We start from the raw sequence: 25,910 nt of genomic DNA, 5'->3' as shown, positions 1-25,910 counted from the left end.
TCATTTGACTGGGTGAGGAATGTAATGAATGAAGCCCCCATCCAGCGGCGCGGGTAGGAATTGTGCCGGCTGCCGAAGCCTGTTGTACTCCTCTGGAGCAAGGATTAGTGACCGACAGATGAAAGAAATGATACTGGAGAGTGTTGCTGGAATGAAAGATAACAGGGAAAAGCGCATTACCCGGGAAGAAACCTGTCCTGCCTCCGCTTTTTCCAGCACAAATCTCACATGGACTGATCGGGATTTGAACCATGGAAGCCAGCGGTGAGAGGCCGGCGCGCTGCCGTCTGATCCACGAGGGGTCAATAATAATAATAATAATAATAATAATAATAATAATAATAATAATAATAATAATAATGCAATTCCAGGGGTTAAATACCCTTAATGCCCTTTTAAATGCTGTACGGTACGTTAAAAGAGACTGGAATCTCAGAATGTAGTTCCAAACTGGAGTTGTTCAACCTGTCGCGAAAGTATTAAAGCAACAGGAGTCAATTCGCTGATAATTAAGAGCTGTTAAATGCCAACCAGCTGCACCAAGTTTCTGTCTCGCACCTTTGAGTACAAGAGTACAGCCGGTTTGCAATGCCTAAAGCATAATATGTACTCATACTACAATGCCCATCTCATTCCCTCAAATTAGTAGTAGTGGTGGTGATTACTGTTTTATAATGTAACAATAGTATTGTTTCTACGTGCCGCTAACTAATTAGGTTTTCGGAGACAGCAAGGTGTCGAACGTTTGTCCCGCAGGATTTCTTTACGTGCCGGTTTGCCGGTACTAGGCTGGCACATTTGAGCACATTCAAACACCCCTGGACTGAGCCTCGGTGGAACGAACGAACTTTGGCTCCGAAGGCTAGAGCTCCTCTTTTAAATCTAATCAGACGAGAAAATGGAAGGGAACTGACTTTGTGCTGTTGCTAGCTGTCATAATGCCGGCCCCGTGGTGTAGGGGTAGCGTGCCTGCCTCTTATCCGGAGGCCCCGGGTTCGATTCCCGGCCAGGTCAGGGAGTTTTACCTAGACCTGAGGGCTGGTTCGAGGCCCACTCAGCCTACGTGATTAGAATTGAGGAGCTATCTGACGGTGAGATAGCGGCCCCGGTCTAGAAATCCAAGAATAACGGCCGAGAGGATTCGTCGTGCTGACCACACGACACCTCGTAATCTGCAGGCCTTTGGACTGAGCAGCGGTCGCTTGGTAGGCCAAGGCCCTTCAAGGCCTGTAGTGCCATGGGGTTTGGGTTTGGTTTAGCTGTTAAACTTCACTGTAACTCAAATAACTTTATGGCGATGATGGAATAGAAAATTGCTGGGACTAGAAATGAAGCGGCCCTAGCCTTAAATAAGGTACAGCCCCAGCATTTTCCTGTTGTGAATATGGGAAGCCACAGACAATCATCTTCAGGGCTTTGAATCCACCATCTCTGGAATGTAAGCTTACAGGTACATGACGCCTACCGCGCTGCCAACTCGCTCTAGAAATCTTCAAAGGAATCAGCAAAAGGAAGAGAAGGACTAACGAGACTCCCTAGGCCACCTAAACCTGTTCGTGCCGGAAGAAAGGAAAGAAGTGTTGATGAAGGGAAAACGGGTAGGAAAGATGAAACAAAGAGATTTGCACAAGGGCAAACAATTCAGACTCAGCTTTTACGGAAGAACAGGAATTCATATCAGCACATTGATCTAATTATCGAAGAATTCTTAGTCGTTAGAATGAATCCTGTCTGGCGACTGATTGAGAAACCTTCGTAAATTCCTGCCTTTCACTGATTTGCTAACTTAAGAAGTTTTCTTTATGACATCTAACGGTTCAGGGTCCATCTGTCTGGCATCCCACTGGGACAATATTATCCCACAAATTAAGGACTCCGACTTCGTGCTCAAGCACACATTAAGAGGTTTAACTTTACCTCGGCTACCCTTTCAGCCACGAACCAATAGAACTAAGTCTTCTAAGAGCCAGGTCATTGTCCAGTGGCTATGGTCTCAGGACGCTGGAGGATTCAGTTGTCAAGCATCAGTGTTATATGAAGTGATCAGCCTCATATCTAATCCAAGGTTTCCATTTTACATTAACCAAAGAAGGAAGCATTTACAAAAAGTTTAAGGTAAAACCTGGGACATTTATATGTAAACGGGACAGAAGTTTTATCGACAAAATTCTTATTGAACTTTCACATTATTTTATCTTTGTATTCTGCATTGTAATGACCCCAAACGACATCTGCTGCTTCTTCATTTATTCGGCAGAATTCGATGCCTCTTTGCCACCGTACTTCTCTGTTTTGTGTACTTTATCAAGAATTTGTGTTTCTTTTCAGACTTTCTCATAAATTTTAGGACGTGATACTTCATTAAAATGCATTTTAACAATGAGCAAGGCCTTGAGGAAAAGCTTCTCAATGTACTTGTTCAAGCGACTACACATTGCTTCTTCAGCTACCAGAAGATCGAAACAAGATGCTGCTACAGTTTACCAACTCGATAAACATCTGAGAAACGTACCCCTTCCTATGTTACCAACCACTGGAAATGCATGACTGTAAAAGTAAAAAAAAACCTCGACCAAACAATTCTCTGTGTCCTAGAAGTGCCGCTACGAAGCTTATAATATAACTATGTGTAGACAACAAAATACCTGCAAATTATAAACCAGAACATCACGTGGCGTAAATAGATCGACAAAGCGTCGCTATAAATGAGCGTGACACTTGAACGTCCCCAGAAAAATGCCTGGGACAGTGGGACTGTCTAACCCGGGAAGAACGGTACGAAGGGCACCCTACTCTAATCCTAGGGTCTCTACACTTGGAAGCGCAGACTGGTGACCATTGATCCACTTACGCCAGACAACTCATTTTTATCTTTCCTTTCCGATCTGACTTGCTCAACTCTTGATCTCTTCCGACCCCGGTGGTATTCGATTTACGAGGTATAAGGAGTTAATAATAATGTCATTGGCTTTACATCCCACTAACTACTTTTACGGTTTTCGGAGACGCCGAGGTGCCAGAATTTAGCCCCGACTCGAGGCTGACTTATTTGAGCACCTTCAAATACCACCGGAATGAGCCAAATTCGAACCTGCCAAGTTGGGGTCAGAAGGCCAGCGTCTCAACCGTTTGAGCCACTCAGCCCAGCTATAGGGAGTTAATATCCACGCCATACAGAATCTTTTTCTTTTCTTTAACCAGTTCCTTCATTCTGCAAAGTTAAACCTTTTCCATTTTTTCGCATGATTCCAGTTAAGACCGGATGATATTCTTATTTTATTTCCCTTTAAAAGCAGCCCTGTGTTGTAGCGGTAGGGTACCTGGCTCTTACTCGGATGACTTGGGTCCAATTTCTGGCCAGTCAAGGAATTATAATTCCGGTTGACGGCTGGAACGGGATTAACTCATACTCGTTAGACTAAAATGCGAGTTGTTTGATATGACAGGCAATGGGATGATCGAGGATGGGTCCGGTCAGGAAAGCCAAGCAATATGACTGAAAATGTCGGGACACTGACCAGGTGGTACTCTAGTATCTGCTGGCCATCTGACTGGACAACAGTCGTCTTGGCAGGCCATGGCTCTAATGGGTTGTTGGATCACTGATTTTCTTAATTTCCCTTTAAAACTATTGCCATTACTGCAGCTTTTTTTCCCCCCAAGAAGAAACCTGACACTCATTACTGCTCTTTGCTGAAGAAACATGTTCTTCTCTCGAATTATCAGCCTCATTTCTTTTGAAATATTATTAAATAGATTTCCACTTCAGTCACACAATAGTACTTATTGTGCGCTTCACGAAAGGATAAGGACTTTTCCTTAGCAAATCTAAAAATTTCCAATGCCACATGGGCCTTGGAAGCTCGTGGGCTGGGGAAGTCTTAACATTTCTCGGCTTCGTTTCTGACAAAGCTTTACCTCGTCAGATATTAAAATTCGAAATGACTTTCCTCCAGTGCACTTTGAGGTACTAAAAAAGGGAAACAGGAATTAATCAGTGAACTTAGGTCCATATGGCAAAACGGATCGATATAGTTTGTACCGCGATTTCTGGCTAAACTCTATTTCCAAAAAAAATAGTACCTAAATAATAAAGCTGGTCCCAATACTTTAATTTTTAATTTCATAATATTTTTAAAATTTACTGGAACCCGAATTTTCTCTCTCCTATTCATTATTGTGCATCAGACTACGCAGTCCTTGTCATCAGATCGTTTTCGTATCCTCCTTAAAGCAAAAATCAGCTCATCGCCTGATTAACCAAAGTATCAGTGGAGAATCATCCATCTCTATGATTATTGACAGACATCCCATAGTCAAATTTGAAAATATTTTTATACTGCACCGTAAAGTGTAACTGTCTAACCTGGTACGTATATTTATCAAGTTTTCTTCCCGGAGACTGGCTGGATCATCCAGTATCACCGCCAAAGATAATATCGTTTCAGAGATACCGAAAAAATCGATGACGGTGCCAAGGCAAGATAGGAGTGGGGTAGTTTGCAATTGCTTTCCTCACTGGACTAGAAATGGTTATATCAGCGTGACTGGCACCTTTCACAGCATCCAAACGCACAATTGGCTGTCTACCCTTGGCAATAAAGGCGTTCTCGGTTCATTCGGTTGAAATGGGCTGCGTTTCCTGCCGGGAAGTCGAAAAAGTATTGAAAACAGACTTCCACTTTTCTAGAGACACATGGCCCTGAGGTACAATCAGCCTACACCACAAATGAGTCCCAGGTTAACAACTTTATCCCATTTAGTGCCAAGGTCATGAATGAAGCCTTTACCTACCTCTCCTCTTCGTTACATCTTGGCCTGCACAGAAAAGTTACTTGTATAAACGTGAATCTTATTAAAGGTGTTAAAATATTCTTCATTACATGGCACTGGAGACAACAATTAATAAAATAAAAGCAGATTTTTTTTGCTAGTGGCTTTACGTCGCACCGACGATGGGGTAGGAAAAGTCTAGGAGTTGGTGGGAAGCGGCCGTGGCCTGAATTAAGGTACAGCCACCGCATTTTCCTAGTGTGAAAATGGGAAACCACGGAAAACCATCTTCAGGACCGCCGACAGTGGGATTCGAACCTACTATCTCCCGGATGCAAGCTCACAGCCGCGCGCTTCTAACCACACGGCCAAAACTCGCCTGGTAGAAAAATATGAACATTGTGAGCAGCTCAATGGAAGTCACAACAAAGTCAACTAAAATGCCGTTTTATTGGTAAAAGTTTAGGACGAATAATCGAAGTTTCCTGGCTCAGCATGTCCAGTCTCATTTAAAGTTTTGATCGCTGATCGAGGAACGATGTTCATCTGTTAGCGGAATATAATAATCGCTCTGTGTCCGAGTAATGATTCCTGTTGTAAAGTGAATAAATCCCAGAGTTGTTTGGCTTCCAGAAGTGAAAATTTCGTTTTCATTGCCTCGCAAGAAGATCAAACCCAGGTCATTCCGTTAACTATTCCCATCTTTATCGCCTCGGCAAGGTAATTATCGTCTCGAAAATATTACAACTACACACACCACCACTACTACTTACCAAACATGTGCTAAGTATACATAGCTGATGAACACAATGCCCAGAGTCCCAAATAAACTAACAACGACCGTTCTCCAAATATATTCCTTACGCAAACCAATAGTCAGTAAATTCTTGCATAAGACTCTTACAGAAACTATCCACCTTTCACCATTCCCTAAGCTTTCCTTTATCATAACTTTCCATCTATAGGGTAGGGTCAAGAAATGTCTCCTACACACATTTATCACACACCCATATCTTCCTTTACAGATCGTTTGATAATTCTCGAAGTGCTAATGACTGTTATGAAAATAAATGTAATTTATCATCTCTTAGAAAATATAAGGTTGCGGCCAGTATTATCCAGTATTCGGGAGATCGTGGGTTCGAACCCAACTGTCGGCAGCCTTGAAGATGGTTTTCCGTGGTTTCCCATTTTCACACCAGGCAAATGCTGGGGCTGTACCTTAATTAAGGCCACGGTCGCTTCCTTCCCACTCGTAGCCTTTCCCTGCCCCATCGTCCATAAGACCTATCTGTGTCGGTGCGACGTAAAGCAAATAACAAAAATCAAAAAAATATAAGGAGTGGTGGTGGGGGTATTGTCTGAACGAGGCCCAAAAGACGCATCCTTTTCACCCTGAAGGATATGCCATTGATTCGCCGTCAGGTAGTTGAGTAATTTAGAAATGTGACTTTCATTCCTGAAAGTACACTTAGCCTACAAGCAAAATGAGTACCATTGTCATCTCTGGTGGTAATCACTCGATCCCTCTGCCTGGCTGAATGGCTCAAACGGAAGAGTGCTGGCTTTCCGAACCTAGATTTGCGTGTTTGATCCCGGTTAGTTCCGTTGTACTTCAAAGTGCTCAAATATGCCATCCTGGTGTGTGTTGGTAGATGGACCGATATGAAAAAAAAAAAAAAAAAAACTCGTGAATGGCAACATTTCGGCACATGGCCGTCTCCGAAAAAAGTAGTTAGTGGGACGTAAAACCAATAAAATTATTTTTTATTCCTCTTGGAACTCAGATTATAAATCGTGGATGCCTTTACTTTCATCCACTCCAGCGGTTTTAATGGCCTTATCTTTCCTGCTTCGAAAATACATAATAGAGTGATAATGGATTTATTAGAGCGGGGACACCAGTTCGAAAACGAGTGAGTCCAGTATCTTCCACCAGAACCTCCGTAACTATTCACGCGTGCTGTTTGTCAGTTGCGTGTGGTCTGGCGTTATCGTTCAGCAACACAACGCCTATAGAAAGAAATCCAGGCCGTTTTCTGTGAATTGTTCCTCGCAAACGCTCCAGTGTATCACAGTAACTGATAGTATTCGCTACGCTGGTGAAGAACTCAATCATCTGGATCATCCTTGCTACAGCTCCGTCCTGGCACCCAGTGATTTTAATCTCTTCATACCGTTGAAGAAGCACCCGGGTCGTAAGCGATTCAACGGCGATACGGCTGTTCAGCATGTCTTCAAGACGTGGCTTCAGGGACTGGACGCAAATTTCTTCCATGGAGGGACTGACGGCTTGGTGTACCATTGAAACAAATGCTTGTATACTCGAAATCTTTAGTATCTCGTGGCCAGAAATATTCATTGCAGACAAGAAATCAGTACAGCCCTCAGAACCACCCAGTACCTGCGTACACACTCTTTCTCATTGGTCACATCCATCAAACGCGTTAACACATGCACACATCTGAAGAGTGAGGGGAGGTGGAGGAAACGGAAGTACGAGGATATCTAGCATGAACAAAACACCCGCGGAGGGGAAGGTACTTGCTTCCCCGCCTGCCCACACTTCCCACTGGCTCGACAATGAAGGAAGAGGGGAATGAAGGGAGGAACCACACGCCTCCTTCAAGGCAACAGACGTAATGTATATGTCAACTCATTGAGGGTCGAATTCTCCAGTTTTTTTTTTTTTTTTTTTGTAATTCTTGTGTGCGAGGTCTGGCTGAAATGTTAGCGATCTCGACTATGACTTCATTATCAAATGGCATCGCGCTCAACCACTGTAAGAAAGAATGACCCTTATGTTCTTCAGTATAGGCTCTGTTAAATACTATGACTACCACTACTACTACCACTAATAAAAATAATAATAATAATAATAATAATAATAATAATAATAATAATAATAATAATAATAATAATAATAATAATAATAATAATTGTTATCCTCAAAAATCAAAGTAAAAATAACCGAGCATTAAATAATTATAATTATCAGAGACGCAAGGTCGTTTGGAAAACAGTTCCTATGAAGTTATTGTCAGCGCTGATCAAACAATTAAGTGCCATATATTGGGGTGGAATTAGATCGTGCAAACTTCATCGCCATTAAATTACAGTTAATTAATTGTTTTCCTTGATTAGAAAAAGCTAGTATAGCCAGAAAGTTTAACCATAGAAACATCTTAACCAGTTCCCGAAAAAATGGAGTTGGGAGTGGCCTCTGAGTGCGTAACGTCGCAAGCCACACCTCCTGGAAGACGAACACATGTGACGTTGCCTTGGTTCTTGGTTACTTCTCCTTCATCCTCAGGGTTAGCCAAAATCTTACATGTTTCCTTTTCCACCCGGAATTCTTGTGATCGCGTTTGTACAAGAATGGTGACTATTTTGAATAGTAATGTGTATCAGCGCAAACTGTACGGATCTTCAAACACCATTTGGTTCCGTTTGTTGCATCTTGGGGTCGCAGTTGTAGACCTACTTCTCTGATATCTGCGTAAGTGGTGTCTTGCCATCGTACAGTAGTTCTGTACGGCCACGACTTCTTCTTCCTTGCACACCGAGATGGTAGACAATGCATGCGACGCTGCTGGGGTGCTGCCACTGATCTCTATACATGGATCGCTGATGGCAGGTCTCCGCTGCAGGAGAAAGTACGCCAAGTTGAGCGCGCGGTTCGCCATGTTGGCGTACCCAACCTAGAGCTCTCCTTATGGGGAAGCAATGATAATATAGTCAATTTTAAGTCGCAATTAATGGCGCATTGGAATAATTAAAAATATAGAGACATGTTCACTCAAAGCATAAGGACATTGGGATCACTGACACGTCATTCCGAGGTCAGTAAATCTCCGGGATAGCAATAAACATGACTGTATAATAACGGCCGACAGATATTAACTTAGGTGCTGAATACATGCAATTAGCGATCAGTAACACAATACGAGTGAAAACCAGTTTCTGGAAACATTGCTGTAAATTGTATACATGTATGCCACGAAAGTATGCATTCTTAAAATGATGTACCTATAAACGTAGCTCACTATACAGGCCTAGTTTCGACATATCGTAATCGGTGCTTGATAATGAATTTCTGTTTCCTGTTTCCATGAAATAAATCGCATATTATCAAATTAAAATATCACTGGAGCAAATGTACACATTTATAAAACCAGCAAATATTCAAAACTTGTCAATATATCACATTACCTGCAGCTTAATTTATTATTACAGAACTCTTTAATTAAATTCAGCTAGCAAAGCGAAATTGATAGCCATCATCAGAAATATGTAACACCAGTTAAGAGTCCCAAATACTACGAATAGTATAATGGGATAGCCCCATAAACCCACCACACTTTCCCTTCTCCCACCACTCCAGTGTCTGAAACCTATAATTATTACTGATGTAAATAAGGTCTAGAATTCCTCCAGACTTCATTTTCTAAGATTGTTATAAGGTCACGTCAATTATTTCATCGAAACCGTCAGTTTAATTATGAGAAATAAAAGTAAATCTTTACTTGCAGTTAATGTTCAGTAAAATTGAAAACAGTCGGCTGTACATCACTTCTAAGGTGTACAGTTTGTCCATTTCTCTCAAAACAGTCTTCCTCTAAGTGATCCGAGCAGAGAACAGCTGTTTTAGAAGGCTCCCAATTCTCCCGCCTGATAATCCATGATCTTAGAAGTTCGGGTCTCGAGAAAGGAAACCTGCAAAAATTAATTGCCATTTTGCTCCCGGAATATGCGAAAAAAGATACAATAAACCTAAAACTCAAAACACTACCCTAGGAAGATTCTTATGTACAGTATAAAACTCCCCGATGAAATGATTTCTCCTTCTGCTGATCGGTTCTGTTTGTACATCCATAAGCTGAACACTGCGGTATGTTAATACCCCGTAGAATGTTTCTTCATTCATGTTTCAGATAAACACATACATATTTAAATTGAATCTTGTAATCCACAAGTATACAAGGCAACGAACCTAAATTCGTAAAATACACTACTATTTACTTTGCAATAACACAGCACAGAACACCCGTGGAACTACAATCAAGAGGCCTGGCGTCACTGAACTAAGCATAAACAAAGGAAGCGCGCTCCTCGTGGTCTGTTGCACCATGCGCTCGCTGCCATCTTACTACGCCAGTCATCTTCTATTCTGCTTACTGCTACCCAAGCTACCAGCCATCCAGGTATAGAGATCAGTGGGTGCTGCTCTTATTACGCTTCCGTACCACCGAAGCCGGCATTCGTGAAATTTCTCACATTGGCGCCAAGGCACTCTGCTGCCTGATAGTGTCATAGTTCTTGTGCTCCAGAAGGGAAATACCCAAAGTCTTTATTAGCATTCTTATTTCCATGGTATGGAGGAATGTTGTGCACTTCGGTTGGTAGAGCAGCTCTCTGTGCTGTAAAGCGCAACTGGTGGTAAACTATCCTATGCACCTTGGACTTCAAACGGTCGATATTCACTTATCACAAACCTCCTGTGACCTCCCTCCATTGCATCCATGTAGCATTAATCCTTGCAATTACTTATTTGTTAATGTCACCAACAATCTGCAGACGTGGTCCAAGGAACCGAACATTATCTACTTTGGGTAAAGGAACTCCTTCAACTTGTACTATTTAGAACCTCGAGTTGGGCCGGTTTCTAATCATTCGGTTTTCTGTGCATTCGGGCGAAAGTCAAAGTGCCTTAGGTGACCATGCCATGCTTCAACTGCAAATCTTCCTTGGTGTTGGTAGTAGCAATCATAATGTCATAAGACAGTGAAGCACAGTGTAAATCTGTGAAATGATTTGTGAGTTATGCAGGGAGGGAATAAGAGTTCAATCGCAGGTTCGAGCCCTTTCACCGTCTCGGACTGCAATTATTGCAGGTTGCTACGACGATCAGTATATAATTAACGCCTGTATGTATTTCATGAACTAATAATTGCTGTCCCAAAAGGGAGGTGGATGGTGCTCTTGAAGAGGATATGCTACGTTACTTCATTTCTACAATCATTCATCAGATGTAGGCCAAGTTAACGTACTGCATTTGAGTAACATCCATCTTACATTCCTCCGTCTTCCTCTTAAAAGAGTTAAGTTACATGTGCTTTGTTTCCAGAGTTTCCTTCGATTATGCGAATTTCTTTTCTCATTATTACTGTAGAATATAATTTTCCATCGCTTTTCTGCTACATTCTGCAAACCTTTTATTTATCCTGAACATGTAACAATTTAAGCATTACTTCCAAGTTTACGAACAGTTTTACAGGAAACACCAGTTCTTTTAAGTATACTTGAAAATGGAGATAACTGTCTCATCTAATTAATTTCTAATTGTCTTACCATCCCCCGATCTGGGTTTTACGACTATAATTCAGATGGTATTTACATAGTGAATCAATTGATTAGGTGCGCCAAAAGGGTACTCTAGATCCTTGACCCTCTTCATCTGATGCCGGGCTCAGTAGATCAGACAGTAGAAGCACTGGCCTTCTGAGGCCTAGTTGGCGGGTTCGATCCCGACTTAGTCCAGTTGTATTTGAAGATGCTAAAATTCGTCAGCCGCCGGCACTTAAAACAAATCCTGCGGGACAAAATGTTGGCACACCGGCGCCTCCCAAACCCGTAAAATAATACTATCTGTATTATATCGAAGTTTTGTGATTAATGGTTGGCGCTAGAGGAACCATTCCTCTCTTTTTCGTCCAGTTCTGCAAATCATTTAATCTCAATCAGGCATTAATATAAGAAATTGTACTTACTGCCTTGAAATATTTCATCCAAATCCTGAAGAACCGCATCTCCCAAACTTTTTAATGCAACAACATCCAGTATCTCAAATGCGCTAACCAATTCACAAGTAATTACTTTTAATGTTCATCTTGTCTTGTTGTATACTTTGTCCTTAGGGGCAACCTCAAGTTGTGGAAAGTCGAGATAAATAAATAAATAAATAATATTATAATTTCAATTGACATAGATGCCAAACCATCCCTGAATAGGCAAGCCCCGTCATTGCCACACCATGGCCGGTTGGCGTCAGGATGAGCATCCTGTCGTAAAACTGGGCCAGATTAACCTAAATGGCCGCGCTGAGAAATTTTTAAAAAGGCCTGGGATAAATATGAGAAGTTTCGTGTGTTTAAGACCTAATTGTAGTAATAGTAGTAGTATTATTAGTAGTACCGAGCTCGATAGCTGCAGTTGCTTAAGTTAGGCCAGTATCCAGTATTTGGGAGATAGTGAGTTCGAGACCTACTGTCGGCAGTCCTGAAGGTGGTTTTCCGTGGCTTCCAATTTTCACACAGTAAAAATGCTGGGGCTGTACCTTAATTAAGGCCACGACCGCTTCCTTCCCACTTCTAGTCCTTTCCTGTCCCATCGTCGGCCTAAAACATATCTGTGTCGGTGCGACGTAAAGCAACTGTAAAAAAACGGGTAGTAGTAGTATTTATAGGAAACATGATCATAAAGATCAAATATCGGTAAATTGCATTTGAAAACAAATCTTAGAAATGCCTCCCACCCTTGACGGAATTATGTTTATGCCGCTGGTTTGGAATTCAACGTAAAATTGGAAATACTGAGTCTATGATACATTTATCAACAGTCACCAAGTACAACCTTACTTGCTAACCTGCTTGAGGAAATCAACGTTAATAGCAGTGTTCGACTTTTAACACCCGCTGATATGCAAAATGCTTACTAAAACGTAAGTCATACTAGATTATTTATCGTGTAGAAGAACCTTTCGGTTATCTTCTTGCATCGGAGTAACCCCCCTTGTTTGTTTTCAGTCTCTGCTTTTCATTCTTTATTTATGCATGCATGTTGAAACTGAATCCTGTGCAGATGTAAAACAAGTTTCCTTTTAGCGTTTGAGGAGCATCTTTATGTACCAACGCACTTTCACTTGCAGCATGCAGACGCGAATGAATGGCTAACTGTAAATGATGTAATTTCAAACTTAATGTGCAGTATTAAAAGGATAGGTTATTTAGAAAGTTGTGGGAACATCTTACAAAAGTAATCTAATGCATGATTGATTCACCTAATTTTCCCAATATACCCAGCCACAATGTTGTTATTTACAACTTGGAAGATTTATTGTCATTATTACAACTAGATTAGGAAGGTACCTTCTAATGTTACTTCTTCTTTCTCTACTTCTTAATCCGTTTACCCACCAGGGTTGGTTTTTTCCACGGACTCAACGAAAGATCCCATGTCTATTGAGCGTGATACTTTGGGTTGGGGATACAACTGGAGAGAAGGACCAGTACCTCGCCCAGGCGGCCTCACCTGATATGCTGAACAGGGACCTTGTGGGGGGATGAGAATATCGGAAGGGATATACAAGGAAGAGGGACCATACCGGAATTTTTCTGGAGGAGAAGTGAGAAACCACGGAAAACTACTTCGGGGATGGCTGAGGTGGAAATCGAACCCCCCTCTACTCAGTTGACCTCCCGAGGCTGAGTGGACCTCGTTCCAGCCCTCGTACCACTTTTCAAATTTCGCGGCAGAGCCGGGAATCGAAGCTGGGCCTCCGGAGAGCTAATATTATTACCGTTACTTACAGTAAATATGATTTTTTAGGACTCAGACCCGAATATCTCACTCTGCAGACGAAGTGTGTTCACTTCAGCTCGTCGGACTGACACAGATAGGTCTTATAGCCACGATGGGATAGGAGAGGATTGGGAAGGAAGTGACCGTGATCTTAATTAAGGTACAGCCCCAGAATTTTTACTGTGTGAAAATGGTAAACCACGGAAAACCACCTTCAGAGCTGCCGACAGTGGATTTCGAACCCACCATCTCCCGAATGCAAGCTGATAGCTACGGGATGCAAACCGCACAGCCACTTGCACGGTTTCTGATCAGTGTTAGGTCCTAGAATTTTGCTGAGAATTTTCCTCCCTTATTTCTCGATGTTTTCTATTTGTGATCTGCCACCAATTATATATCAGATTTTCTAATGCACAAACGGCTTCTTGTTTGACAACTGTGTTGTAGTGTCGTAATTTTGCGTTTTCGGATATAGATTTTTTGTTGTATCTGCTCCAGGCAATTGTGTATGCTTTTTGAAATTTTGCAATTCTTTCTTTATTTGCTTGCTGATGTATCTCGTTTGGTTGTATAATTTCGCCTAGGTATTTGAATTTATCTACTTAGGAGATTTTCCCCATATCTAGTGATTAGAGGATGGTTATTATATCCTGATTGTGTACCTTCCGTATATTCTGTCTTTTCATATGAAATTATTATTATTATTATTATTATTATTATTATTATTATTATTATTATTATTATTATTATTATTATTATTATTATTATTTGTTCTCTGAGAATATACGGATTTCAGACTGGATTATTATGGGTAGTAAGAGTTTAGACAAACAGTGACATCTCTAGAAGGAAACAAAGTCTGTTCATCATTCCTGTGTACTGAACTCATCTAGTTATATGTTTAGGGTCATATTTTGCTCTATCGGTTACATCCGGATTAAAGTCCAAACCTCTGTATGCTTAGTCGGATCTGCTTTGGAATTCCTCTCCGTTCCTCTACCGATCAGCAGCACGCGGTCGGCCATCGATGTACTGATGACGCACATACAGAGTAACTACAATTCTCCTCTAGATATGTTAAAATACTGCAACATATCGCCATTCCAATGACAGAATCTCATAATAACAGTATGATCGAAAAACACATTTAAATAATAATAATAATAATAATAATAATAATAATAATAATAATAATAATAATAATAATAATAATAATAATAATAATGTTATTGGTTTTAATGTCCAGTAACTACTTTTTAAGCTTTTCGGAGACCCCAAAGTGCCGGAATTTTGTCCCGAAGGAGTTCTTTAACCTGCAATAAATCTACCGACATGAAGCTGGCGTATTTGAGCAACTTCAAATACCACCGGACTGAGCCAGGAATGAACCTATCAGGTTGGGCTCAGAAGGCCAACGGTCTACTGTCCGAACTATTCAGCCCGAAAAAAAAAACCCACCACACATTTAATGCATACCATGCGATGTACTTGAAGTTAAAACAAAATAAAATGTTGTTCTGTTCTGTTTCTAATAAATCCATTAATATAACACTTTCCGATAGATGACGCCTTAGAAACAGACTCCAGATACGGTACCTTCAACACTTCCGTAACTTTTCATGATGTGCTTTGTTTAGTAACAAAGATAACAAGATATAAGCACAATGCTACTTTCTCCACTTTTAAAATAATTAGAACGACGATATTTTTATTTTTCGAACTTTACGCAAATATATGCTAGGAACAACACAATTAAAATTGCACCGGGCGAGTTGGCTGTGCGGTTAGGAGCGCACGGCTGTGAGCTTGCATCCGGGAGATAGTGGGTTCGAATCTCACTATCGGCATCCCTGAAGATGGTTTTCCATTTTCACACAAGGCAAATATCTGGGGCTGTACCTTAATTAAGGCCACGGCCGCTTCCTTCCAATTCCTAGGCTTTTCCCATCCCATCGTCGTCATAAGACCTATCTGTGTCGGTGCGACGTAAAGCCACTAGCAAAAAACAATTAATTGCCTACTTCACTTCCAAAAAACATATTTTTTGGCTGGGATTCGAACCTTAATCACGTTGGCGAAAAGCTAATGACGAAACCATTCAGCTGTCATACCCCTTCCTTTAGACTTGCGAGTTCAACTGAGAAGTTTTCTGATGTAAGGGGCAGTGGACCCGATCGGAGAAGCCATGATGTAGCCGAAGAATGACCATGTGTCACTCTAATATCTGCAGGTCATCTGGTTGGACAGCAGTTGTCTTAGCTGCTGGTGGAGATTATTGTTTTAAGAGGAACTTGGCTATAAAAACTCTCCTAACACTAATCAGTCCGGCTCCTTGACTTAGCGGTCTTCGGTTCTAAAGGACCTGGGTGTGATTCCCGGCCGGGTTGGGGACTTCAATCTGAAATTATTAATTCCTTTAACAGTCCCCAACATCCCTGTAACTCGTATACCACACCTAACACTATCCTCCACCACAAGAACATGCAGATTCTCATTTACAACAGATGCCGCCCACCCTCAACGGAGGGTCTGCTTTTCAGGTTAGCAACAACCATACGAAGTTAAATTATTTAAAAACAGTAATCACAGGAAATATGGATAACGTTGGACTTTACGAAGAATAAGTGTATATGGATGTGGCCGCAAAAGGCAAGCCTAAAACTGTCGGGGTCGAACGAGAACAACAGTTTATCATGGGAGACCGAATTGGAAAGATGAGGAGCCGGGCATAAGTAAGTGGAAGCAATGTCAAAATCATGGAGCCCTGTGGTCGCCATCCTACGCTCCCAAGTAGACAGAACTAGAATTAGCTCTTTTTCTCACCTTTTACGACTGGGAGGGTTACCATGGATGCAATCTACTGCTCTCACCCGTGCAGGGGGTGTCTCGATAAGACTAAAATCTGAATAGGTTGTGTGTGCTAGAAGATACTGTAGGTTATAAAGAAGAAAATCACCGACCGAGTTGGCCGTGCGGTTAGGGTCGCACAGCTGTAGCTTGCATTCGGAAGATAGTGCGTTCGAATCCCGCTGTCGGTAGTCCTGAAGATGGTTTTCCCTGGTTTCCTATTTTTACACGAGGCAAATGCTAGGGCCACTTCCTTCCCACTCCTGGCCCTTTGCTATCCCATCGTCGCCATAAGACCTATCTGTGTCGGTGCGACGTAAAACACCTTGTAAAAAAGAATAATAATAAGAAAATTGTGTCCCATGTGGTCATTTTAAAGTTCATCCGGTTCCATGGTTAACTAGTTAGCATGTTGATCTTTGGTCCTCACCGGGCGAGTTGGCCGTGCGGTTAGGAGCGCGCAGCTGTGAGCTCGCATCCGGGGGATAGCGGGTTCGAACCCCACTATCGGCAGCCCTGAAGATGGTTTTCCGTGGTTTCCCATTTTCACATCAGGTGAATGCTGGAGCTGTACCTTAATTAAGGCCACGGGCTCTTCCTTCATATTCCTAGGCCTTTCCTCTCCTATCGTCGCCATAAGACCTATCTGTGTCGGTGCGACGTAAAACAACCACAAAAAAAAAAAGTACAAAAGAAAAGATCTTTGGTCCAAAGGGCCCCAATTTAGATTACCGACCAGGACACGGATTTTAACCTTAATTGGTTATTTCTCTGGCTTGAGGCTGGATGTTTATGGCGTCTTCGTCCTTTTATAGGGCGTAGGGGTTACCGTGATCAACAAGGCGGTTCCTCCAGGGTGAGACCCTTGCATTTCACTTCGCTTGGGTTGACCTCTGCGAATACCCCAAATGTATTTCGGTCGCGTAGGAAGCTAGCAATGAATTCACTTAACTATTGAGATTACACGTTGTAAACGATTAGAATGATTGAAATATAGCCTGTAGAGATTTAGAAGCGACATACCGTCGTTGCGCCAGCAAAACTCGCTATGTGAAGTATTTCAGCTTATAACTTTGGCCGGTAAGTCTTTGTAAGTCTTTAAAATAGACCAAATTTCCTTCGGGGATCAAAATTAAAACATAATGTCATTTATTGACTGTTGAGGACAAAAATGACCTTACGCAGGTCACATCGAAAGACCTGCACCAGATCTCTCCGGAGACCGCACGCCATTATTATTATTATTATTATTATTATTATTATTATTATTATTATTACTATTACAACGTCATTTTTTCATTTCAATTAATTTTCGAATCACATCGTTTCTGTTCTGACTCCTGATATAATCTGATAGTACCTGTTAACTTACATATTCAGGTTGCCTAGATGTAATTATGGCCTTCAAAAATTGTACATGTATATGATGAGGTGACAAGGGATGAGACCTTTAACAGAAGGTACGCGGGTCGCGTAAGGAATGACAAAATGACCATGGAGGAAAATAAACAATTGAAGACCAGGTAATATTACAGATGAAATGTTAAGTAAGCGTAGGAGGGGGAAATGGCAGGAGAAGAATGGAGAGTGAAGCATGTTTTAGGAAGACAGAAGTTTCGGGAGAACAAAAAAACCTTGAATGAATATTGTTCAATGCTGGCGAGTAACTAGCGCCCCTACCCGACTGGTCAGTGGCAGTAGCGTGTAGTACGCTGTCCCAGGGACCCGTGGCTCAGTTGGTTGGCGAGCGCCGTGGTGGTAGGATACAGCGAAGCGTGCGAGCTTGGCAGGTTGTGTAAGAGAGAAAGTATTTTGGCTCCGTCCGACTCGCTCACTGCGAAACGTGGAAGTGGCAGGCTAACTCAAGCGAACTTAAGTAGAAAGCGTACATTTATGGAAGTGTTTCGCATTTTTAAAGTTCCGATGTCATTGTTGATAAACCATTACTACATCAATATGATTATCTCGATACACATCGAATAGTATTTGGCTTGTTAATAACCCTGTTATTGAGCGGTAAATATGTGCCAAAATTTACTCATTAATTCTATCGCCTGATAAATTATTTTTCTTTCTATCTATCCTGTTTATCTGTCTAGTTATCTTAAAATGTCACGGTAGTTAAAATGCCTATCATCTCAGAATTTGAAAGTAAATATTTAATTTCTTTCAATACAAAACGGGTTTTTACAGTGAGCAGGATCATGGACACTACTGGTAGTTCGCAAATTAAATTTGATTTCTATAGTTGACTCACGTGAAGACAAAAAGGGGCGTTGAAGAGGGGTTGTTCTATAGAATACGACAACGAAGACATTTCTGAAGTTAAGAAGAAGAGGACACAGTATTGATAGAGACAAGTGTGCAAAGTTAGTGTAAAGTGTGAAACTAGTTGTTGCGTCACCAGCTGTTGCGAGTGACCGGCAAGCACAGGCAGCGCAGCCAAGGTAAGTGAGCGCGAGTTTCACTTTTACTCTCGCCTTTAAAGTGGCACAATGTTCAGCTCCCAATGACGGCTTGGCATTTTTTTTTTCGCTAACTCGTTGAAAGTTCCGAAAATCTGAACAATGTGCTTCTTAAAATTTTCTCCAACGCTCATGGACTCAATGTACTGTAAATATTAATTTAACTTTCAATATGGTAAACATCTTTCACATACAAGAATATTGATGGTCTATCCTTGGTTAAAAGGTTCTGTATTGATAATAAGTCTTCTGCGATTAAATTTCCTTTTTTCGCAGGTTCCAGAGTTCCTCATATTTTGTTTACTTGTAAGAAAAAAGTAGACATTTACAAGCATTTAGGATTAAAATTTGTTTCACCAAATGATAACAAAATCTTTGTCTTGAACAGTTGTATTTTATATATTTTCTGTTCTTTAAATAATGACTTACTCCTATAGTGTTATTTTCTTTAGAAACACTTCTTTCTCTTTTAATCTCTAGAATGAATATCAGTGGTAAAAACTTTTCACGTATAGAAGTGTCGACAGTCTACTCATGTTACTTAAACGGTTGTGAACATTCCATTCGTTTGAGGGTTATAGTATTAAATTTTCAGTTTTTGCAAGTTTATGAGTTCTTTATAACTTGCTAATAATAATTTCGTGGTGCATCCCATGTAAGGCAAACCTTCCGAGGAGGGTGGGTAGCATCGGTCATGTACGGAAAACTGCGTGTTACTGTGGTAGAGAATAGTGTTGTGTGTTGTGTATAGATTGCAGGAATGTTGGGGGACAACACAAATACCTAGTCCCAGAGTCAAGTGAATTAACCATTTAAGTTTAAAATACCTGACCCGGACCCTTTAAATGCTGACCATTCAGTTAAGGAGTCGTACGCTAACTTGTTGGAAGTAACAAACATTGAGGAACATGCAGGAATAGAATTTGTTTCAGTAAATGACTTTTTGTTTTGTAGAATTGCGATATGGATGTGATTTAGTGTATTATCTAAAAAATTAATTTTCGATTGCCTCCTCTTAAAGTTTATTCTTTAGTATAAACTTATTTCTCCATACGTCTGTAGAGACCAGATGCTTTTAAGATAGAAGTACTTCGCTACGGGAGAGAATCCCATTAACTTAGAAAGAGGAAGACAATTAATAGTTGTAAGCCTTAGGTGTTAATATTGTTGTTCAAACAGATTCATACAGATTCTCAAAATTATGTTGGAATCACGTTTAGTTTTATATACCGAACTTCATAAGGATTAAGACACGTGTGATGTGCTTAAAAGATTAAAGATAGCTTAATTCAATCTGTGGAAGATAGCAAAGCATGACTACATACACAGTCCTGTATAAGTCTCATTGGTACCTTGCCAAGATGAGAGCGGACTTTCTTACCGTCACAGAGTTTGGCATTGAGCGATAACTCCTCGCCTGGGGCATACTCAGCACCACGTACAGAATACACGTTCTTTACTTAGCTATTTGCTCAGCGCTACGTGATGATTTGCCATGTACTGTAGTTCTTTCAAAACATACTCACGAAATAACAAATGGATCATTTCCCTCCGCGTTTGCTCATTAAGCAGTCTTTAAAACAACCCTAATTTCCTTCAGGGATCTAAAATTAAAACAATGTCATTCATTGACTGTTGAGGACCAAAATGACTTCATGATCTGTGCTTTTGGAGTCTCTGGCCCTCAGTGCCTGGGAAGTGTAATATTTAAGGTCGGCAGTTGCGGTTGCTGTTTTTAATAATAATGTTATTTGTTTTTACGTCCCACTAACTACTTTTACGATTCTCGGAGACGCCTAGTTGCCAGAATTTAGTCTCGTAGGATTTCTTTTACGTGCCAGTAAATCTACCGACACGAGGCTGTCGTATTTGAGCACCTTCAAATACCACCGGAGTGAGCCAGGGGTCACAAGGCGAGCGCCTTAACCGTCCGAGCCACTCAGTCCGGTGTTGTTGTTTTTAAGGGGACATTACAACATTAGCTTATTAAGGATGCCTAGCTGAGGCGGTGAAAGCGTGTTTGGTATACTTGGAAGAACGTGGATTCGATTCCTCATTAAAAGGTTGAAAATTCGAGACTCACTAGATAGGCATTGAAAATGTAATAACATCAGTAATTTATATGATTTTAAAAACTTGAAAAAAATCGTCCCTGGCAAAAGTAAGTAAAAACAACGTCAGAATTTAGGAGCCCCATCGTCACTACTGCATGTCCTTAAGTTTCAGATCCTGCGGGAGGTATTTTTGAAAACTACGATATATAATGTAATATGCTCTAAAACTTCCTTAGTACAATATTGCGCTTGAAAGTTTTGGAAAGTAGAAAACAAACCGAATTTTTTATCTTCTTTTTTATCTTCTTAATCTGTTTACCCTCCAGGGTTGGCTTTTCCCTCGAACTCAGCGAAAGATCCCACCTCTACTGCCTCAAGGACAGTGTCCTGGAGCGTGAGACTTGTGGTCGGGGGATACAACTGGGGAGGATGACCAGTACCTCGCTCAGGCGGCCTCACCTGCTATGCTGAACACGGGCCTTGTGGGGGATGGGAAGATTGGAACGTATAGACAAGGAAGAGAGAAGAAAGCGGCCGTGGCCTTAGGTTAGGTACCATCCCGGCATTTGCCTGGAGGTGAAGTGAAAAATCACGGAAAACCACTTCGAGTTTGGCTGAGGTGGGAATCGAACCCACCTCCACTCATTTGACCTTCCGAGGCTGAGTGGACCCCGTTCTAGTCCTCGTACCACTTTTCAAATTTCGTGGCAGAGCCGAGAATCGAACCCGGGCCTCCGGGGTGACAGCTATTCACATTAACCACTACACCACAGAGGCGGTCCCGAATTTTTTATACGGAACAAAAATGTTAGTTTCTGCGTATTGCTATTTTGCTTTTTATGTTCATAAATAAAAGTAAGTAAATTCGTGTCCTCGTCCCGAGGTTGTGCAGCTCTTTTCAGGCACACCCCTTTGGAGCTGAGATGCATCTACCTTTTTAACCCGCCTGGGCCTCCGACAACCGTTATCCAACGGAGAAATAATTATAGTAAAAAGCGCATCTGGACTGAATTTCCGAAATACGTTTTTATAACTCTCAGTATCTTCAACGAATTCTAGATTGTTATATCGTCGTCGCGCCTGCGAAAACAGCTACGGTATGTGATTAGGCCTAATGTTGTAGGAGAAATACTGACCCGCAGTACGGTACATATATCATGAAAGCGGGAATTCTTTGAAATTACTCACACAATATTGAGCCATAAAATCACAGAACTTTACCGGCCAAAGTTATAAGCTGAAATATTTCACATAGCGCAACAACGGTATGTTGCTTCTAAAACCATCAAGTTCTATCTCTACAGAATACGTTTCAATAATTCTAATCGTTTATAAGGTGTAATCTCAATAGTTAAGAGCATTCATTGATAGCTCCCTACCAAGACACCTGTGGAATGAATCCCTGTCAATGAAATTAACATTTTCGAAATAAGTAGTTACGTCTCATTAATTTGGAATACAAGTAAACATGTAGTCTCTATGGCCTATAACTTTAGGTTTATACGTATTTAAAACTCCAAATGTCATTTCTTACAATGTTTCATTACACTGTTTTTATTGTCTGTTTAATGTTGAATAAACTTTATTCTCCTTTTCCCGTAACTGGAGGTTGCCTAGATTGACAAAGCTTACAATAAAATTAATTTATGAAACTATATTTTAAAATCAGAAAAATGGAGCATTTGCAACTAAAATCATAATCCTAAAATAACATTAATCTACATTAATTTAGATGATGACGAAATGGTATTAAAATTAGCGGAGGCGGGACAGGTATTTCTCCGGGTCCTTCGGTTTTCCCTGTCACCTTTCATTTCAGCAACACTCTCCAATATCATTTCATTTCATCTATCATTCACTAAACATTGCCCCAGAGGAGTGCGACAGGCTTCGGCAGCCGGCACAATTCCTATCCCGGCCGCTAGATGGGGGCTTCATTCATTCCATTCCTGACCCGGTCGAATGACTGGAAACAGGCTGTGGATTTTCATTTTCCATGTGTAGACTCTGATGCTCATGAATTCCACCTAAATAGTTGTATAAATGGCTCCAAGGGATACTTAGTGAGCCCTTCACAACGTTTAGTCAGAAGTCATTAATCAAGTGATTGGCCAAAATTTTGTCCGCATGAGTTCTTTTAAGTGCCAGTAAATATATCGAAACGAGGCTGGTGCATTTGAGCAGAGATCGAACTCGCCAACTTGAGCCATATCCGAGGAGTTCCGTCATACGCGCACGGTATGAGTTCGTGATATCGGAACATATCCGACATAAGAGCGCAAACAGTTAAAAGATCAGTTCAGAAAGCTGTCTACTGGCCACTGCTTGCTATATATACACTCAGTAAGTCCAAAACTTGTCTTGTTTCTCTACGGGGTCGGGCATGAAGTGAGATGAATCTTCGTAGCGAGATTTTACGACTGGATGCCCTTCCTGACGTCAACCTCATCAGAGAAGTTAATGAGATGAAATGAATGACGTGATATATGATTTTAGTAAGGGGAAGGGTGAAACCTGTGTCGGCACATAGTCTACTCTTGTCACATAGCACCAAGGGTTCTGCTCAAGGCTTAACGTCTCCATCCGACGGACGAATCACCATCAGCAGCCCTCACTCCATATTAACACTGCGGAGAGGTTTGGAATTAAATCCAGTCATTTGGTACGCAATCTAGTGATCACAAATCAAATTCTTACGGTGAAATATTTTCCACCAGGTGGACTCGAACCGCCTAACCACGGTGTCAGAACGTATAGAATTGAGCCTTAACGATCATGCCCACCAGGCGGGCTGCTATCTGTACACTCTCAACTTCAATAATTCTATTTTGTTAAACCATCAAGTGTATCGAAAAATGAATAAGAAAATTTCTGTATAATGTACCGTATACCATGTATTACAGGAAGTGTGGCTTTATAAAGTTAGATGCTGTTTTGTGTTCATTTCATAGTTCTTCATGGAAGAATGCTATCATGCATTCCCTTGGAAGTTCCGTAAAAAATTAAACTACGGTATTTCAAAGAGTTTACCGAAGAGATAACATACTCATTTTTCTTTTCAATTATTTTACCAACCACCACAGAAACACGCCATTGTAAATACATCGCTCCATATAAGCTTGGCATCAAGAAGGGCATGCGGTCGTAGAAAATGCGAAACGTCTACATGTGCGATACAGTTCACAGCCGCAACCCGACCAGAGTGTGGGAGAAGTGGTAGAAGAAGAAGAAGTACAGTTATATCCAAGCCCCTACATGAAACAATGAACTTCGTTTGAAGCAGTTGGTGGACAACATCAATTCAGATATGCGAAGTATACTGAAGTTTCTTTTTTCACATTTCTTCTGATGTGCTTGTTGCAAAGAACGCATTTCTCAATCTTATGGCAGGTGTGTTAGCAGATTAGAGAGGGTGAGAGAGCCTTTAATGACTCGTATTCTTCCTGTACTCCTGCAGTGAATCAATGGAACCTTTACCTTTTCTTGTCTTTATTTTTCATCTTATTATTTAATCAAGTTTACCGTCCAAGTTTGGTTCTTCCCTCGGACTCAGCGAGGGATCCCGCCTCTGCCGCCTCAAGGGCAGAGTCCTGGAGCGTGAGACCTTTGGTCGGAGATACAACTGGACAGGAGGGCCAGTACCTCGCCCCGGTGGCTCACCCGCTATGCTGGGCAGGGACCTTATTGGGGGATAGGGCGATTGGAAGGAAGCGGCCGTGACCTCAAGTTAGGTACTATGTATTTTGTGGTTAAATGAAGTTTGAAGGTGACATATTTTTGGAGCAGGAAGTTAAGAAATAGGAAGGAAAAATTTATGTTTGCTGTTGGTTTTTAAGCACGTTTTGGGCAATATCTCATTCCCTTTACATCATATTTTCCAGCTTTTTTGCTATATTTTGGTACTTCGAGCGTGTAAATGCTTGCATATTACCAAAGATTTTAGGTAATAGAAATGCGATGCATGAGTCTCAGAAATTTAGGGACAGAACAAACACCCAGTCCCCTGAACAACAAAAATCAGAAATACTCCGGAATCGAACCCGGAACGCTCACCATTTGACCACGGAGGAATAGAATCGATTGCCAAGAAACAAGCAAAACAATAAAAATTTCAGTCACACCGTTAGTAGTTTGTAAACGGTAATATTCCTCTTGTTCAGAAGACAAATCACTGAACACTGCTCTTCCAGTCACGAAGACAATTAGTCTGCAAAGTTTGTCCAGTGTCACTTCCTCCTCACGTTTTGATCTCTTGGGGCTTGCTTCAACCAGAAGCTTTCCCCTCTCAAATCGCCGACCTTTGCTGCTCACTTTTACATAATAATCTTGTGTGATGAGCAGCTCGCGTGTTAAAGGCCAGGGTGTAGTTCTATTTGTTCTCAACAAAAGGCGCGAAGAAATTTCACATCCTTTTAGTGTATTTGAAACTTTCGCTCACCTCGTTAACATTGTTGTTAGTTTTGATGCTGCTGTTAGACCTTAGAGACTTCTTCACCATCGTCCAGTGTACTTAATGAAGTTTCGTCTAATAACCTGTGTGGATATACCACATAGATGATAATTTTGAGATTTTTGTACCATCACTTTGCCATTTACCATCGTCCAACGAAGTACAAATCATGTACCGGTAACTCTTACTCGAAAAATGGCTTGTTTATGATCTTTGGGCATCCATAGGGGAAATAAAGCCCATGCTACACAAGTCGCTACTCTTACGAGTCAGCATTATTCTCATTGGCCAATATGATTGAAATAGAGACTGGAAAATTGAGGATTTTACCGAGTCTATGTATTTACCCTTTCTTTTCATCGGCCACTGAGATGTAATAACAGTACAGAAAATCTTGCACTGAAAAACATATGTATTGCTCTGTCTTGTAAAAATATAAGCACCGAGCTCGATAGCTGCAGTCGCTTAAGTGCGGCCAGTATCCAGTATTCGGGAGATAGTAGGTTCGAACCCCACTGTCGGCAGCCCTGAAAATGGTTTTCTGTGGTTTCCCATTTTCACACCAGGCAAATGCTGGGGCTGTACCTTAATTAAAGCCACGGCCGGTTCCTTCCCACTCCTAGCCCTTTCCTGTCCTATCGTCGCCGTAAGACCTATCTGTGTCGGTGGGACGTAAAACAACTAGAAAAAAAAATATATATAAGCCTTCATTCTTCAATAAAACCTGAACTAATTCGTCCG

The 25,910-nt window shown here is 41.2% G+C and overlaps 1 protein-coding gene across 4 annotated transcripts in view; it reads left to right on the top strand.

Annotated features, from left to right (window-relative positions):
* Positions 1-25,910, top strand: part of sona (sol narae) — a 679,307-nt gene that overhangs the window by 284,344 nt on the left and 369,053 nt on the right. For 2 of the 4 annotated variants that reach the window (XM_067143284.2, XM_067143286.2), the window contains exon 1: positions 17,952-18,647. The exons of 1 other annotated variant lie outside the window; for it this stretch is intronic. The gene's annotated coding sequence lies outside the window, so the exon portion shown is untranslated. Of the gene's footprint in view, positions 1-17,951; positions 18,648-25,910 lie in introns of those variants that run through there. One more of the 4 variants, XM_067143282.2, reaches the window with a different exon arrangement.

The sequence above is a fragment of the Anabrus simplex genome, chromosome 3, assembly GCF_040414725.1.
Source record: "Anabrus simplex isolate iqAnaSimp1 chromosome 3, ASM4041472v1, whole genome shotgun sequence".
NCBI lineage: Eukaryota > Metazoa > Arthropoda > Insecta > Orthoptera > Tettigoniidae > Anabrus > Anabrus simplex.
The sequence above is the reverse complement of the archived record's forward strand: the minus strand, read 5'-3'. Positions and strand labels throughout refer to the sequence as shown.